We start from the raw sequence: 17,568 nt of genomic DNA, 5'->3' as shown, positions 1-17,568 counted from the left end.
AGAAATATTCTGTTTAGTCATTATTTATTTGTATTGTTTACAGTAACAGTAATACCAGTGGTAATAGTTAATATTTATCATGAGGTAAAAATAATGTATTTAATTGCATTACATACCTATGTAACTTATTTATTTAAAGGATATTTTGAAAGATTTGCCTGCTTTCACCATTCTCTGATTTTTTTCTTGCTTCCTTATTGACAGGACATCTTTATGGGTCTTGGTCTGCTCCAAGTTGTTCCTTCATCCAAGCTCTTTTCCAGTTGTCTATGTTCTGAATCCTCAGGTTTTGTTCCATGTATCAGAGTATCGGCCACCACTAGTCTTCCTCCTATTGGTGTATATAGTTAGTTTCTAGGGTATTTTGTTTTCATGCATCTGTTTTACATTGCCCATCTGGCCATACAACATCTTAAATGTGCCTCTCTGTGACCAATGTTTGTGATCATCATGGCAATCTGCAGTAGGAGCGGAAAAGCTGCATATATGTTGTGTTGAAGCACGTTCTGGGGTTCTTTAAATCAGGATGTTCTTCTTCCTGGACCTGGCTTTTCAAATGTTTTTCTTTGCAGGGTGGCTTGTAGGACACATCTAGATTTGTTTCACATATTTTATTTATTAAGCGCAACAGCCCTTGTAGGCCTAGGGCTAAAATGTTTACATTTCTGTTTACATAAATAATATAATAACTTAATATAACTTACAAAACTTATACATTTTATTTAATTACACTTCAGTCTTTTTATACACTCCTTCACCACCTCTCTCCATCTCATCCTGTCCAATGCTAGTTCTTTCGATCTCTCAAAGTTACTTTTCTTCAATTCTTCATACACACTGTCCTTCCATCTTTTCCTTGGCCTGCCTTTCCTCCTCTTGTATTGGTCTTCGTGAGAGTACCATTTTTGGCATTCGTGTACTTCCCACTCTCTCGATGTGCCCCAAGTATCGTATTCTCTGTGCTTTGATCGTCGTCGTGATCGTTGGCTCTTGATATAGTTCTTCCAATTCTTTATTGGTTCTTCTTCTCCACTGACCTTCTATTTTCACACCTCCATATATTGCTCTTTGCATTTTTCTCTCCCATCTTTCTAAAAGGTCTGTTTCTGACTTTTTGAGCACCCATGTTTCGCATGCGTATGTTACTGTAGGTCTGATAACAGTCTTATAAATTCTTATTTTTGTTTTTCTTGATTTGTTTCACATAATGTGTCCCAAATATTATAACTTTCGAGATTTGATGGTGGTTAGTAAATACCTCTAGGTTCTTGTTCAATCTTCTCAGGATGTCCCCATTTGTGACTCACATCAGTCCACAGGATCTTAAGTATTCTCTGAATTTTTCTCTGATCCACATCTCAAATGCTTCCAATTTTCTGTACATATCTTCATTCAATGTTCACATTCAACAATCTGTCCAAAAAAGGACAGAGAAGATGTGACATCACAACATTCTTACTTTTATACCAAGAGAGTTTGTGGATCTTGAAGGCTCCCACCTGGTTTAAGGGGATCTAACTTTTCCAATACGAGCTCAGATCTTCTGGTCGTGGAACAATTCATCATTTATTATAGCGCCCAGGAGGTAGATGTAGTTTGTCAATCGTTTTTCTGGGGTTTGGCTGAGGTAGAGTTAACCATTTGATATCTTTTTCTTCTTAATTATCAGAAGCCACATCTTCTTTATGTTTATATTGAGTCCATATTGTTGACTGCAATAAGAGGTTTTATTCATACAGATTTGTATGTTTTCTAGGTTGTCCGCACCCACAAATACTATGGTGTCATCTGCATATCTGATGTTGTTTAGTCAGTATGTATTTAGTACAATGCCTTTTTCAGTTGTGTGTAAAGCTTGGATAAACATTCTTTCATAGTAGGGATTATATGCAGCGAATGTGTAAAAATGTTTTAATTTGTATGTCAGGAATTTCTTATTAACACCAGAGAACAATAACCACAGAGAAACGACACGCCTTTGATCTTTCGTGGCTAAGCCAACAACGACCCTTAAAGCAACCAGAGCGACCATCGAAGCAATAGTCAGTGGGCATATCACACAATATAAATTCGTAAATAAAATTAAGCATTTATGTTGACTTTCAATAAATATAAAATATTGCACCGAGAAAAAAGTTGCGTACAGGGCCGGCTTTTGTTGGCATTCTTTATAATAATGGAATTATTTTTGATTTACAAAAGGTTGCAAATATATCGCACAATGCAAAGTAATGATGAAAATCATATTGATTGGAACCATAAATGAAAATACCTTTTTGTTTATCCTGATTTTGGCATTGAAAGACCAATAATAAAATGTACCTATTTATTACGGTAGGTGTGGCTTTCACTGATTGTTTTTGGCTTGGGCTGATACAAGATATAATTTGTTCGTCGAGGTATTTCCTAATAAATTATATTTTTTAATATAGGTTATCGAAAAATAACACAGCCATTGTAACGGCTACGGAAATGTCACAAACTCTGAAAGTTCCAATTCTCTTTGGGTGACAAAATGTTCGTTATTGATAACAAGAAACTTTTTGTTGAAATCGAATGTCAATATTGTTCTTGTCTTGGAAACCTATCAAAAGTACAGTTTTCCTTTAAAGTCGAATATCGGAGCCAACGAATAAAAACCCAAGAAGTACTGTAAGAGTATATTTCTATAAATATAAATATGCAACAATCTAAAAAATAATCAAAAAAGTATTATACGAATCGTTACAATTACACCGATTTGTAACATTACGTACACTATATATCATTGTAAATCCAAGATGTCCACCGCTATAAAATGGCGGATTACATATTTTTTCATAACTACTTCAACATGGATATCAAATGAAAGGGCTTGACTATTAATAAAGAGTTCATTATAGAAAATCCAAAATGGCCGCCAAAAAATGGTGGGTTACATATTATTTAATTTCACAACTACTTCAATATAGATATCAAATGAAGGGGCTTGACTAGTAGAAAAAAGTTCATTATAGAAAATCCAAAATAGCTGCCAACAGAATAGTGGATTACATATTTTCGTTGGCATACTGGTATACCCCATCTACTGTATTTTTATTTTTATTGACTTCTAAAAGGCATTTGATCGTGGTAAATATTTTATATTGATCGAGGTTTTAAGAATCATTGGCAAGATTTTCCCAATTACCGCCCCAATTATGTCTCCAACAATTTTTAGTTTGAATAGTATTTTGATTTTGTTTGTGTCGTGTAAATCAGAAATTGTCGTGTATAGAACTCTTTATATATTTTTATTTCGTAAAAATAGGATATCTTGCGATACGAATGCGATGCCACCCGGACAACATCTGTTTTGACCTGGTTGGCCCTTCGGAGACTTGCGTCTGTTATGAAATACATGCACTGACACCAAATTTATTATTTTTATTTTGAAATAGGTATCCCTTGCTTGGCATAGCGAAGTTTAGTTTTTTTATGCATTACGTAGGGGTAATGTATACAAGGAAATGAATCACTTTCTTCATGATTTATTATCAATAATATTTAATCAAGTCAAATTAAGACTATTAGATACCTAATAACTAATATGTAAAAATTACAAAGCAATAACAATTACCTGTTATTATTCTTAGGAAATCTAAATAAACTTATTCCTATTCCTGTCGCAAAGGAACATCCGTGAACCACACACGAGTAACCAGACATTTTAACTATTATAATTATTATATAAATGCTCAAACAAACTTGTTAAGTCAAGTATTTACCATACACGCCTACGGACTATCGTAAAACAACCAGAGTGACAGAATTAGCTGGAATTAGCATGTGTTGGGAACACTTAAAGCAACCAGGTTCGCGCATGCGTCTTCAAAAACGGTACACGTTTTAAGTACGGTCGTGTCGTTTCTCTGTGGTTATTGTTCTCTGTTAACACATTGAATGTTGAGTGCTGATGACCCAAGAGTGCTCACCACACCCACACCCAGGCGGGTGTGGTGAGTTGGTTTAATGATAGCTTGAGAACAATGAGTGATAATATTCAATTTTTTATAGAACTTAATAAACAACTTGATGCACCAAATTACCTACAGGAATACATAAAAAATATTAAAAATGAATATCGGACAGCAATAAAAGCAGCAAAGAAAGCTACCAATGACCAACTAATTTCAAACTCTCATAACCCGATTAAAACAATGTGGAATATCATTAGTGAGTATAGAGGCATCACAAAAACTGAAACTAATTCTAATATAACACCTGATCAATTTAATCATTATTTTCTAAACATTGCCTCCCAGCTGCATAGCCCTACTCCTGCACCCCACAATGACCCACTCAACTATGCACCACCTTATGCTGAACAGATGTTTGAATTCCAACCAGTCTCTTTTAATGAGGTAAGAGATATTGTGAACTCTCTCAAAAATAAAAAAAAGTAAGGACCCATTTAATTTAACTGTCAGCTTAATCAAAGGGATAAAAAATCTAATAATATGTCCTCTGACCAAGCTCATAAACTTATGTATAGCTGAGGGGGTTTTTCCGAAGTTTTAAAAACTGTGGTGGTCATTCCGGTTTTTAAAAAGGGAGAGACAGATCAAATGTCTAATTACAGACCTATCTCTCTGTTACCTATATTCTCGAAGATATTTGAAAAATGTCTTGCTGGAAAAATAGCAAGTTTCTTTGAGTCTAACGGGCTCTTCGTTTAATCTCAGTTTGGCTTCAGAAAGGGTTTGAAGACTGTTCAGGGTATTTTGAATCTTGTAACATACATCCAAGATGCTTTTGAACAAGGTAACTATGTGTCTTCCAACTTTTGCGACCTAAGTAAAGCCTTCGATTGTGTGTCCCACGAAATTCTTACTGCTAAATTGAGTAAATATAACTTCTCAATCTCCAGTATATCATTGATAAAAAATTATTTGACGGACCGCTGCCAGAGGGTGAGATTTGCAGGTGTTGAATCGGAGAGAGGATGCTTGCGCATAGGAGTTCCTCAGGGCTCTGTGTTGGGTCCCTTATTATTCTTGATATACATCAATGATTTACCACTTTCATGTCAAACTGCGCATTTCACTCTCTTTGCAGATGACACAACAATCTCATCCTGCAGTAAGGATTTGGTAACAGCAGTGGGGAGTTCGTGGGGTTCAGTGTCGGAAGCAGAACAATGGTTCCATTCTAATAGGCTGTTTCTCAACACAACCAAAACACAGTCCTTACTTTTTTCAACTAGAAATATTTCTGATGAACTGGACAATGCATCCTGTGCTAAATTTCTTGGTGTTTTGCTGGACCTTGGTCTGATATGGGATGCTCATACCACCTCTTTAGTGGCAAAGCTATCATCAAATACATTTTTGCTTCGTGGACTTTCATCGTGTGTTTCCGCTTCCATACTAAAGCAGGCATATTTTTCTTTGTGTCACTCACATATCTCCATGCTATTCTCGCATGGGGCCATAGTGCAGGAGCGAAGGATGTATTCAGACTGCAGAGAAGGGCCATTCGCATTGTCGCAGGCTTGCCATATAGAGCCGATTGCAGACAAGTTTTTATAGATTGGAAAATATTAACATTACCTTGCCAGTATATATATGATAATCTTATATATGTAAAATGCAATATGCATAAATTCCAGACTCATGAACAGATTCATAATATTAACACACGCTTTAGAGGGAACCTTGCCCCAAAGTTTCGTAGGTTGGAGAGGTGCAGAGATGGCCCATCATGTCTGGCTATACACTTCTTTAATAAATTACCCCTAATAATTCGAGAACTGCCCTTAGATACATACAAAATAAAAATCAAAGAACTTCTTTTGGTGGGTGCTTACTATTCTCAGGAGGAATATCTCGGGGCTACCCTGTTGCGATAGTCCTACAGCTCTCTTAAATGTTCTGTGTGCTCTTGTGTTTTCATGCTAATATTCTAACTTTGTGTTAAGTATTTAGACTAGGTGATAATTATTAAGTGTTAGCTTGCCAATGTATTTCAATGATGCATTTTAACAGACTTTGACTTATGTAAATACTTTGTATATTGACATCAATAAACTGAATTGAATTGAGTTGAGTAACAATGGTTTCCACTTACAGGCCGATTACTCAACTCTTGAGTCAAGTACACCGAATGTCATAATTGATTAGGCATTCAAGTTAGTAAGTTAGAGTAAAAGTTGTGCTTTTTTTAGTAGGTATTTCCCCTTTAATATACAGTGGAATCGCGATTATCCGAGTCCTGACTAACCGAGCCTCTGGATTAACTGAGGTAGTAAATTTTTGAAAAATTTTTCAAAAAGCCAAATTTGTAAAGATTGTTTTTTTGACCAGTTCGTTTGCATTGTTGAGACCTACTTAAAAAAGAAAAATCTACCAAGTCTTCTTTTGGACAACGCGCCATCTCATCCAGATGCAAGTTCGTTGGTTAGCGGTGACATTAAAGCTGTGTTCTCGCCACCAAACATCACATCTCTCATTCAACCTCTGGACCCAGGAGTTTTAGAGGCTATGAAACGGAACTATCGTCGAAGGCTTCTCCAAGTGTTGTTGACCTGATTGGATGAGGGAATGACGGTGACATCAGCCCTTAAAAAAGATCACCATTAAGGATGTGTCTTACTGGATAGCTTCAGCGTGGGATGATGTGAGAGTATCAACTTAGCAAAAGTCATGGTGAAAGCTATTTCAAATTGAAGCAAAAAGTGATGGAAAAAATAATCACTGTCTTGCTGAAATAGTAGACCTCGCTAATCAGTTACCAACGGCACTGTCGATAAATGATGAAGACGTCAACGAGTAGATTATGCAAGATCAGTAAATGGAACTGACTGATGATGCAATCGCCGACATGGTTATCAACCCACACAATGTCACTGAGGATGACATAGATGAGAAAATCGAGAAAATATCTCACTCCGAAGGAATGAAGGCGATTGGAGCTGCCCTCGCCTACATTGAGCAACAGGAAGAGTCAACCCCTACCGATGTCCTTCATCTTCAGCGTTGGGGCAACATCACAGCGTCAAAACGAGGTCAGAAGTTGACGCAGAAATCTATCAGACTTTTTTAAAAAAATATGAAAATGATCCAGTACGTATGTAAATATTTTCCTATCTATGTATATATTTTAACAATGTACCTACTCTGTATACAGGTTTACTTCAATGTTACATAATAAACTAATTACATACGTCATAACTTTTGAATTTTTCGCTTATTTTAAGCAAATACCCGATCTCCGAGGTATGCGCGGTCCCAATTAGCTTGGATAATCGCGATTCCACTGTATTGGAAGTAGTACTCCATTTTCATGGTATTTACTTCTTCTCCAATATGTTATAATTTTATATACTAATTTTAACACATTGGCAGACACTTGGTATATTTTTGACCTAGTCAGAACATCTCCATTTTTTGCTGGAGGCATGGTGTTCTTTTATTCTGAAAGCAAAAAGTGCTTTCATGGGACACTTCCTTGACAACAAACGGGATGTATAGCGACACCAAGCTTCTTTATTTCTTATGGGTAGACATATCATAATTACGAGGAGCCAAAGCAGTATGCCGAAGAGGAATATGCTCATTTTTGTTTTGCTTTTCACTTGATTTATATTTTTAATACTTGAAATGCAATCAAAATTATTAAGAACTAAAAACATATTAATAAATTGGAATATATTTTCGATTAACCCTTAGGTAACCATGTCTCATAAAGTTACATGAGTGGATATGTTACCGGCCAAACCCGATTTCAGGACAAACTAGAGTAGCCTAGGCCAAACTAGTTTGTCCTGAACGCGATAGGATAAACTAGTTTATCCTGATAAGGCCAAACTAGTTTATCCTGATATTAATAGGGACACTTAAGGATAAACTAGTAAGGCCTTTATAATGTACCCTACAAAACCAAAATAAATAAATAGACTGAATAAAATACTCTGTAATTGGAAAATATTATTTTTATTAAAAGATAATGACTTGTCCTTAAAATTAATGGAAATTGGTAATACAATCATCTCAGAAATAATCAGTGTTTTTTATAAAAGCAATAATTATACCTCGAGAACTTCCTTGTTGGAACTTTACCACGCTGAGTAGATGGGATGTGAATTATAAATTGTAAAATTCCCTCATCTTCTTTAGTCTCAGCATCCGTTATGGCTTGCAAATTTTAGAAGCCTCGGAGGTGTAAACAGAGTAGGTTCCCATTGTTTTCAATCTGGTGGGATGTAGAGTAATATTTTTAATATTATTTTATGTGCTATTAGCTTGAAAACTTAGTCTTTTATCTCTAAAATATTGCTAAGGGTTGCAGCTACGAGAGATTCAGTTGGATCGGACAAGGTTTAGTCAAATGCAGCTGGAACAAAAACTATTGCACAAACAGATGCAAGTGCAAAAAGGCAATGATACTCAGCAATGCAAGTGTCACCAAAACACTCCATGGAAAAATAAATAATAATTTTTATAGTTGCGGTATAATTATTGCTTTTATGAAAAATACTGATTATTTTTATAATATGATTGTTTGTATTACCCATTGTTCATTAGTTATATTGACGAATCATTATCGTTTTAATAAAAATTATTATTTTGTAATTACGAAATATTTTATTCAGTGTATCTATTTATTTTGGTTTTGTAGGGTATATTATAAAGGAGTTACTAGTTTATCCTGAAGTGCCCCTATTAATATCATGATAAACTAGTTTTTCCTGAAATCGAGTTTGGCCAGTAACACTTCATGAGGCACATATAAGAAACAGTATTATATGTTAAAAATATCAAAAATTTGTTAGGATGACAAAAGGAAAGCGTTAATTTTAACATTTTATTGTATGACTTTAACATTCAATATTCTTTATCCTTGTCTCTCTTGAAAGTTCTCGTTTTCATAATATTGGAACTAATGCATAGTATAAATTGTTTGATTTCTTTGCTCTCTTGTTATTTCCCAGTCTGTTTTTCCGTCGTTAGTAATTATACTTCCCAGGTATTCGTAAGTTGTAACTATTTCCAATTCTGAGTTTCTACATTTTATTTTTATTTCATTATCTTCCTTATCTTCTTTGCTGTTGATTATCATTATTTTACTTTTTTCCGTGTTTATTTCCATTGTTATTGCTCTGCCCGTAGTTTCTGTCTCGAGAGCAGTCTCCATTCTCTAGACTGCACTCACAAATGTATATAGGTCTGAGGGAAACCTCAGATATAAGTTGTAACTTGTCGCCAAGACTGCACTTGTCACAAGTGGACATGTTTATTTATGATCTCGAGATCTAATCACTAGTCTTCTGTTTATGCCAGAAGAACTGAGACTAGTCTCAGGTTGGTGTTTAGTGAAAAAGTAGATATTGACTTGCCAACAAAATGAGTGGGCGACATTATACCAATGATGAAATTCGTTTAATGTTAAAAGAGGTAAGCACCATGTTCAACTTTTCGGGTTATAGTAAAAAAAACCTTGTCTCTTTCTATATGCATGTCATTTGGTGTTAAATGCAGTTTCGCAGTACAAACTATACCGTGCAGTGCTTGCGTCCTTGTACAATCTGACAAGCCAGAGGTGGTGCATGACCTTGAGTGAAAATACACAGCGACAAATGCAGAATACGAGAAGGCCAGCTGCCAGCTCTCGCTTGTCGCATTGTAACACCAAATGAAGCAGATAAAGAAAGAGAAAAGGGTTTTTTACTGTAACTTAAAAAGTAGAAAATGGCGCTTACCCGCTTTAAACAATAATCAATTCAATTAGTTTCTCTTTACGAAAAAAAAAAATCTTATAAAATGTTAACCACAAGTTATACAGGAATCACGAAAAAAAAAGTTTGTATGATGAGCTTTCAATAAAATTTAATAATTGTGATGTAAACGAAATACAAAGAGAGCAACACAATTTAAATTTATAATTGAATCGTTTATTTCAGAAAGGAGTCAAGTCGCAAGTATCTACTTTTGAGAAAATCAAGTTTACACTCTGTTTACATTCAACAATCACTTTATATAAAATAAAAATTCTACCCAACAACCTGGAGTATTTGTCAAAGAGTGTTGTATTTTTTAAAAATGTATCTTGTTAATTTGTTTACGAAAAAAAAATTAATTTTTTGCACTCATTTTGTCAAGATTTGTCACTTGACCCCTTTCTGAAATAAACGATTCAATTATTATTTACACTTCTCCAAGAAATTAATGCACCACCTTAAAAAGGGGTCATTTTTGATTGTCCGATTTAAGTGATTTTTTTAATATGTTATAGCCTTATTCTTTAACAATACTGCTGCAATAATGTTGTTGCTGGACAGGTAAATTGTCATTGTATACTGAGTGCACCAGTCACTTAGGAATATTCTAGCATTTATAAAATACTGAAATTAAAACCCAACTATTATAGTCTCATGTTTTCTTAAAATTCTGTTTTTTGTGGGCAATAAAAAAAGTACCCAAGTACTTTAACAACTAGCCTTGTTTTTCGTCAATACAGGGTATTTCTAAATAAGTATGGCAAACTTTAAGGAGTAATTCTGCTGAAAAAATAATGATAGTTTGTTTTATAAACGTATGTCTGCAGATGCTTCGTTTCCGAGGTACAGGGTGTTGAAATTTTTCTACAAACGATTTATTTATTGCTCTAAAACCGGTTACGATATACAAATGAAATTTGGTGGGTTTAAAGAGGTAGTTATTGCTTATTTTTTTATATAAAATTAGGAATTTAATATTCACCATAGGCGTGCATACGGGTAATATGACCCTTATGTGCACCAATGGTGATTATAAAATTCTTAATTGTATGTCAAAAAATGCACAATAACTACCTCTTACAACCCACCAAATTTCATTTGCATATCTCAACGGGTTTTAGAGCAATAAAGTCATCCTCAGTTTGTAAGAAAAATCTCAACACCCCCTATCTCGGAAACGAAGCATTTGTGGACATACATTTATAAAGCAAACTGTCATTATTTTTTTCATGCAGAATTACCGTTTAAAGTTTGCCTCTAGTTATTTAAGCACACCCTGTATTGATGAAAAAGGCTAGTTGTTAAAGTACCCTACTTTTTTTATTATCCAACATAAGTGAATGAATAAAAAAACATAATGTTAAGAAAACACGAGGCTGTACGGGTTTTAATTTCAGTATTTTATAAATGCTAGAATATTTCACAGGGGGATGCGAACTTTGAGAAAATTCAATTTGGCACGCCTGATATACAATGACAATTTACTATTGTAGCAATAATATTATTACGGTGATATTGTTAAAGAATAAGAGCTATTCCAGGTCAAATCAACACACTTTGAATTAATTTTTTTCCTGGCCTATTTAGATTTTGTTAAAATTTAGAGTACTCATAGTGGATGATTAGGTGCAGTAAAATACAAAATTTTAAATTTTTATCTCAAGATGTTTCCGAAATATGGTTATGTAAAGTTTTTCAAAAAAATCCAAAATACCGCGACCATCCCCTTTTGGAATGGTTGTAGAAGCTGTCCTAATTGAGCTAGAATGCTCTGAGAGGTGTCATTTTGCAGCATTTTTAAAACTCTTTACGGTGATATATTATACAACATGATTTGTTATGGTAAACAAGTTTTTTTCAAACAAAAAAAATGTATTTTGATGTAAGTTTTTTTACAAAAAGTACATAATTTAAAATTTTCATAATATTCCTACAAAAATACATAGTACTGTTGTTAATAACATATAAAAATTTTATCATGGGATGGTGATGGGTTCAACATAAAAAAAATTAATTTCACACGTATAGTATGGTACAAATGAAAGGAATCAATTCGTAATTTCACAAGCTGCCGACTTTAAGGAAAATACGGAAACAAATCAATTTTTATTTTTAAATTGTAATTTTTTGGCATATATATCATACTAGTGACGTCATCCATCTGGGCGTGATGACGTAATCGATGATTTTTTTAATGAGACTAGGGGTCGTGTGCTGGCTTATTTGAAAGTTTATTCAATTCTCTATTCAGTAATATAAACATTAATATAATTGTTTATACAGGGTGGCAAAAAAAAGTTATTTTAATTAAATTATTTGACAAGAAAAAAGAATGTATGTAATTTATTTAATTTAAAATTGATTTATAAATATATAAAAATAATTTAATTGAAATATTTTTTTTGTCACCCTGTATAAACAATTATATTAATGTTTATATTACTGAATAGAGAATTGAATAAACTTTCGAATGAGCTAGCCGAAGATCTTATACACATAGATTTGGCCAACTCCGAAAAATAGCGTAACGCGGAGCAGTCCGGGTCGGTGGTCTATCTACCTCTACTAGTCTCTACTGGCGCTTAGCTTTATCTCTCTAGCATATGATGGCTGCCGCCTCTGTGTAACTGTCACCCACCTCTTGGTAGATACGCTCACACCCGCACGACAGACACAGATAGCTATACCACCGTACTTGATATCGACGTTACACCCCTATGCATTGTTTAGCATATCCCTAGCCAGATCTATTCTTGACATATCTCTGGAGCTAGCACACGACCGCTAGTCTCATTTAAAAAAAAACCATCGATTACGTCATCACGCCCAGACGGATGACGTCACTAGTATGGTATATGCCAAAAAATTACAATTTAAAAATAAAAATTGACCTGTTTCGGTAGTTTCCTTAGTCGGCAGCTTGTGAAATAACGAATTTATTCCTTTCATTTGAACCATACTGTATGTGTTTAAAATTAATTTTTTTTTATGTGAACCCATCAACATACCATGATAAAATTTGTATGTTTTTAACAACAGTACTATGTATTTGTAGGAATATTATGAAAATTTTAAATTGCATATGTACTTTTTGGAAAAAAACTTAATCAAAATAATATATTTTTCTTGTTTGAAAAAAACTTGTTTATCATAACATCATGTTGTATATTATATCACTGTAAAGAGCTTTAAAGATGCTGCAAAATTACAGCTCTTCCAGCATTCTAGCTCAATTAGGACATCTTCTCTTCAACCATTCCAAAAAAGTATGGTCGCGGTGTTTTGGAATTTTTTGGAAAACTACATAACCATATTTCGGAAACGGTTTGAGATAAAAATTTAAAAGTTTGTATTTTTGGTTACCTTATTAGCCACTATTATGAGTATTCCAAATTATAACCAAATCTGAAGAGGGGTCGAAATTAGGTGTGTTGAGTTGATATGGAATGACCCATGAGGCATATAACATGTTAAAAAAATCACTTAAATCGAACAACAGGTTTAGGAAATTTGAGACATTAAAAGTGACCAATTTTTAATGTGGTGCGTTAATTTCTTGGAGAAGTGTACAATTTGGTGATTTATTGAATCATAACAGCAGTCCAGACTGCACAACAGACATTCGAATAAAATTTTTGAATTGCTGTGCAAGTGCCATGCTTCAACCACAGCTCATTTACGAGAGATAATCCGGCTCCCAAGTCAATTCGATGATCCACCCATTTTCTCATCCAGCTAGTGCCTGACGCGAATCCATTTTGAAGAATGAAAATATGTATATGCGTGATGAAAACGCACAGTGGGTTGTGTGTTGACTTTCTAGTCGACATAGAATTATCAGTATCTGAGACTAATGTCACCAGCGAGTCTCTCATGCCGATCTCAAGACCGCAAATGAACACCTCTAGATTGGTCTCGAGATTTTATCAAAGTGGACAGTTAGCTTGGGACTATATTTTTGCTACTAGTACTATGTATTGAGAAATTCACACCGAGAATGCAGTACGGCTAAGATAGGGCAATACATTTCTAATGGGGAATAAACGCACAGTGTTGTCGGTCTTCACCAGTTGTTGACTGCTCTCTCAAGAGCGTCGCACACCAACACTGGATGCGCATTCCTATCTTAACCGTACTGCAATCCCAGTCCTAAGGAAAAATATAGAAAAATAAGCCAACGGTGGTAAATTTTAAAAAGCACCTTAAAAAACAATGGGTTTTGCGGTGGACGTCAGAACTCATAAATTAGATCCTGTTAAACAAACAATTCAAAAAGGTTTTATTAAATTATGAGCTTCTCGAAGTAGCGCTGCTAATTTTTTTTAGTTTTAACCATTTTTGACTTTTTGGTATCACTCAAAAGTCAAAACAACGATATTTTGGTTAAAAAGGGGTGATGAAAATCAACATATTTATTGAAATAATGAAAATGAAAAGAACGAAATGAAAATTTTAGAATTTTCCTTTTTTTATATAATTTTAAATGAAAGCACACAATTTCAAAAATAATCTAAATATTTCAAATTCATTGGAGTAAAATGACCGAAAATACAGCATGTTGAATATCCCTATCTTCGATTCGCTCTGCAGCAGGTTCGCGCCAGCGTGCTTGAGCCTAGTGAGAAACGTTCAACAGCTGTTCCCATTCTTAATTACTCCGCTATTCAAAAACATATTCCGGTGTGCATAACTTTACGATTTAACAGACAAAAAAGAAATTGAAAATAAAAGTTGACGCGTTTTTCTCAAAACTGCTTTTTTCAACGGCGGTACATTGTAACTCAAAAACTATTTGACCGATGCACCTGGAATTTTGTATATATTTCCTATAGACAAGGCGAAAACGGCAGGTTCGTTGGGAAATATATTCCCATGCGATTTTTTTGCACAATTACATTCGTGAGACATCCCAGAATAAGGTTCAAGAAGTCACTCACGTGACAAGTGGGCTAATTTTTTTTTAATCAAATTGCAAAAATTATAATTTTTGGCCCGGACAATTTTTTTGTGGGTTTTTTCGACAATTCTGGATAAAAAAGGTCTCTTATAATTTTTCTTTAAAGTTGATCGTTTTCGAGTTATAACAATCGAGTAATAACTCGGTTAAAAGTTATTATTATGAAAGTCAGAAAGTGACTAAATCAAAGTTTAATGCCCCCCTACAAGATTCCGAAGAAATTTTTTTTATTACTAAGCTGTTATTTTAAAGTAATAATATTGAGCGCCATGCACGTGGTAGGCGACGAGTGGCATCTCTCTCGCACTCATCATTTACGGCCGGCTACCACGTGCATGGCGCTCAATATTATTACTTTAAAATAACAGCTTAGTAATAAAATAATGACAAAAATTTCTTCGGAATCTTGTAGGGGGGGCATTAAACTTTGATTTAGTCACTTTCTGACTTTCATAATAATAACTTTTAACCGAGTTATTAAGCCTTGAAAATCGCCATTTTTCGTTTTTTTTTCAATTTTAAATTGCTTATATGTAACTCGAAAACGATCAACTTTAGAGAAAAATTATAAGAGTCCTTTTTTATCCAGAATGGTCCAAAAAACCTACAAAAAAATTGTCCGGGCCAAAAATATTGATTTTTGCAATTTGATTAAAAAAAATTGTTAAAAAAAATTTGGCCCACTTTTCACGTGGGCGACTTCTTGAACCTTATTCTGGGATGTCTCACGAATGTAATTATGCAAAAAAATCTCATGGGAATATTTTTCCCAACGAACCCGCCGTTTTCATCTTGTCTACTAGAAATTTCGTGAGCTAACGCTGTCGAGATATTTTTTTTATTTTACAATAATAAATATAGGACTAGGTTGAATGCTCGAATATGTATATGGAATTTATAGAAATAGAAGGCGATATCTGCCTTTTATTTTTATGAATAATAAATATTCTTGATTTTCACCGTTTTTTTTTCCAAAAATCGTTGTTTTGAGTTTGATACCAAACAGTCAAAAATCGATAAAACTGAAAAACTCAAGAAACTCATAAGCTAATAAAACATTTTTAAAATTGTTTGTTTAACATGATCCAATGATACGTTCTGATCTCCAACGCAAAACCCATTGATTTTCGAGGTGTTTTTAAAAATTTGTCACTTAATTTTTCAAAAATTTTCCTTGATTTTTATATTGTATGAATTGTACCTACTGAGTATGCTTATTTAATTTGAAAAAAAATGCACAAAAATTGGCTTGAAATTTTGATAGGCAACCCATGCAAGTCATATTATTTGGGTATGTATGAAATTTAATAAAAAAAAATTTCGTCCGGAATAAAGCAGATGGGTGAAGGTTGACCTAGATTAGGATCTTAGACTATACTATTCGAGAAGGGGCTACATGCCTGTAGACCTGGGCTTGACTACTTTCCAAGCAGATCAATACTGACACTATCGAGGCTGTCAGGGATTGCCCGGGAATTGGGGTGGGACATATGACATTATTTTTAGGAACCAAAAAAACCAACAAAAAAATGACAAGCTTTTAATATACACCTAATTGCAAAACATGTACTACCTGCCGCGACGTTAACAGATTAGCTAAAGACGGTGGTCAAATCGTTAGGTATTAATAAATGAGCAAAAAATGTATTTCCGTCAACGAAAATTACATGTTTGATCACACCACACCAGTATATAAACTTCGCATGTCCGGAATGAAGTCTAAATATATTGATTAAAATAACCACCAAGTAATGGACAAATTGAAGCGTTTGTAATATTTGATGTAGTTTCCTGAGCATATTTGTAGCAAACACGAGTTGCTAGGAGACCTTTATTAAAAATAGTAATTCTATCATATTGATGCACGCAATTTGGACATGATTTGGTTTTTACCAAAGCATTTTTCAAAGGCTGTGTGGCTGAGATGTTTCAATGATGATTTTATGCGGAAAGGGAGGGGGGTAATTTATTGCGTTTAGATTACGCCGCTTTATAGGCGAGCGGTTTACCCCCTATAGCAGAGCATCAACCAATAAAATTTCTTTTTTCATTTATAATGCTCCAAACTTTTTTTATTCGATTCTATATATTTGTCCAGATTGAAACGTATATATTTTTTTTAATTTTTCCAAGTGTGCGGGTAATTGTTATCAACAAATAATTTTACAAAAAAAGCAAGTTTACCTAATTGCTTCGGGAATTGGTTTAGGTGTATCTCATCGAAATAAAAGTTTTCTCTCTTGGTAATTTTTCAAAAAATGCTTCCTTTTCGAGTTGTTTGCAATTTTTTTTTAATGCCTTAGCCCCTTCGTGCCGGATCGTCATTCGGCAAGTCGGCTCCTATATACGGATTCGCGAGCGCTTACCGGGCGGCTTCGCGCGTTCGGTTAAAATACAGTATCACACTACAACTAATTAAAGTTAATGCAACTAATTTTAGAAATAAAACTATTGTTTTTATTATTCTACATAGGTAGTATGTGAGTTAAATTAAATTTTATCCATAAAATACCATTTTAAACAAAAATTATTAAAAAAGATAAATATGTAAGATAATTCGGATGGAAATTCCCCAGATTATTTTGTGCTTGATATCGCCCCAGTCTCCTAATCTGGGAAATTCCATCCGAATTACCTTGCAAGGGATAGTAAGGTAAGTTGTAAAGAGCGGCACAGTAACTCTCCCACACAATCCCATTAGTCAAACATTCAAACAACCTTATCACTTTATCACCAATCAAATTAACTAAATCTAATCTTCTGGACATCACCCACTTTTGGGCGTGGTTTCCCCACTTTTAGGATTTGAAGGAAGGTAATTCGGACGGAACAAAAATACTTGAAATATGATTCAGATGGTGGCCCGCCGTATATG

The 17,568-nt window shown here is 34.1% G+C and overlaps 1 protein-coding gene across 3 annotated transcripts in view; it reads left to right on the top strand.

Moving 5' to 3' along the window:
- Positions 1-17,568, top strand: part of LOC114334753 (ubiquilin-1-like) — a 259,274-nt gene that overhangs the window by 770 nt on the left and 240,936 nt on the right. The gene's annotated exons all lie outside the window — the stretch shown is intronic.

Source organism: Diabrotica virgifera, chromosome 8, assembly GCF_917563875.1.
Source record: "Diabrotica virgifera virgifera chromosome 8, PGI_DIABVI_V3a".
Classification (NCBI taxonomy): Eukaryota; Metazoa; Arthropoda; class Insecta; order Coleoptera; family Chrysomelidae; genus Diabrotica; species Diabrotica virgifera.
Note: the sequence above shows the minus strand (reverse complement) of the source record. Positions and strands in the feature narration are given on the sequence as shown.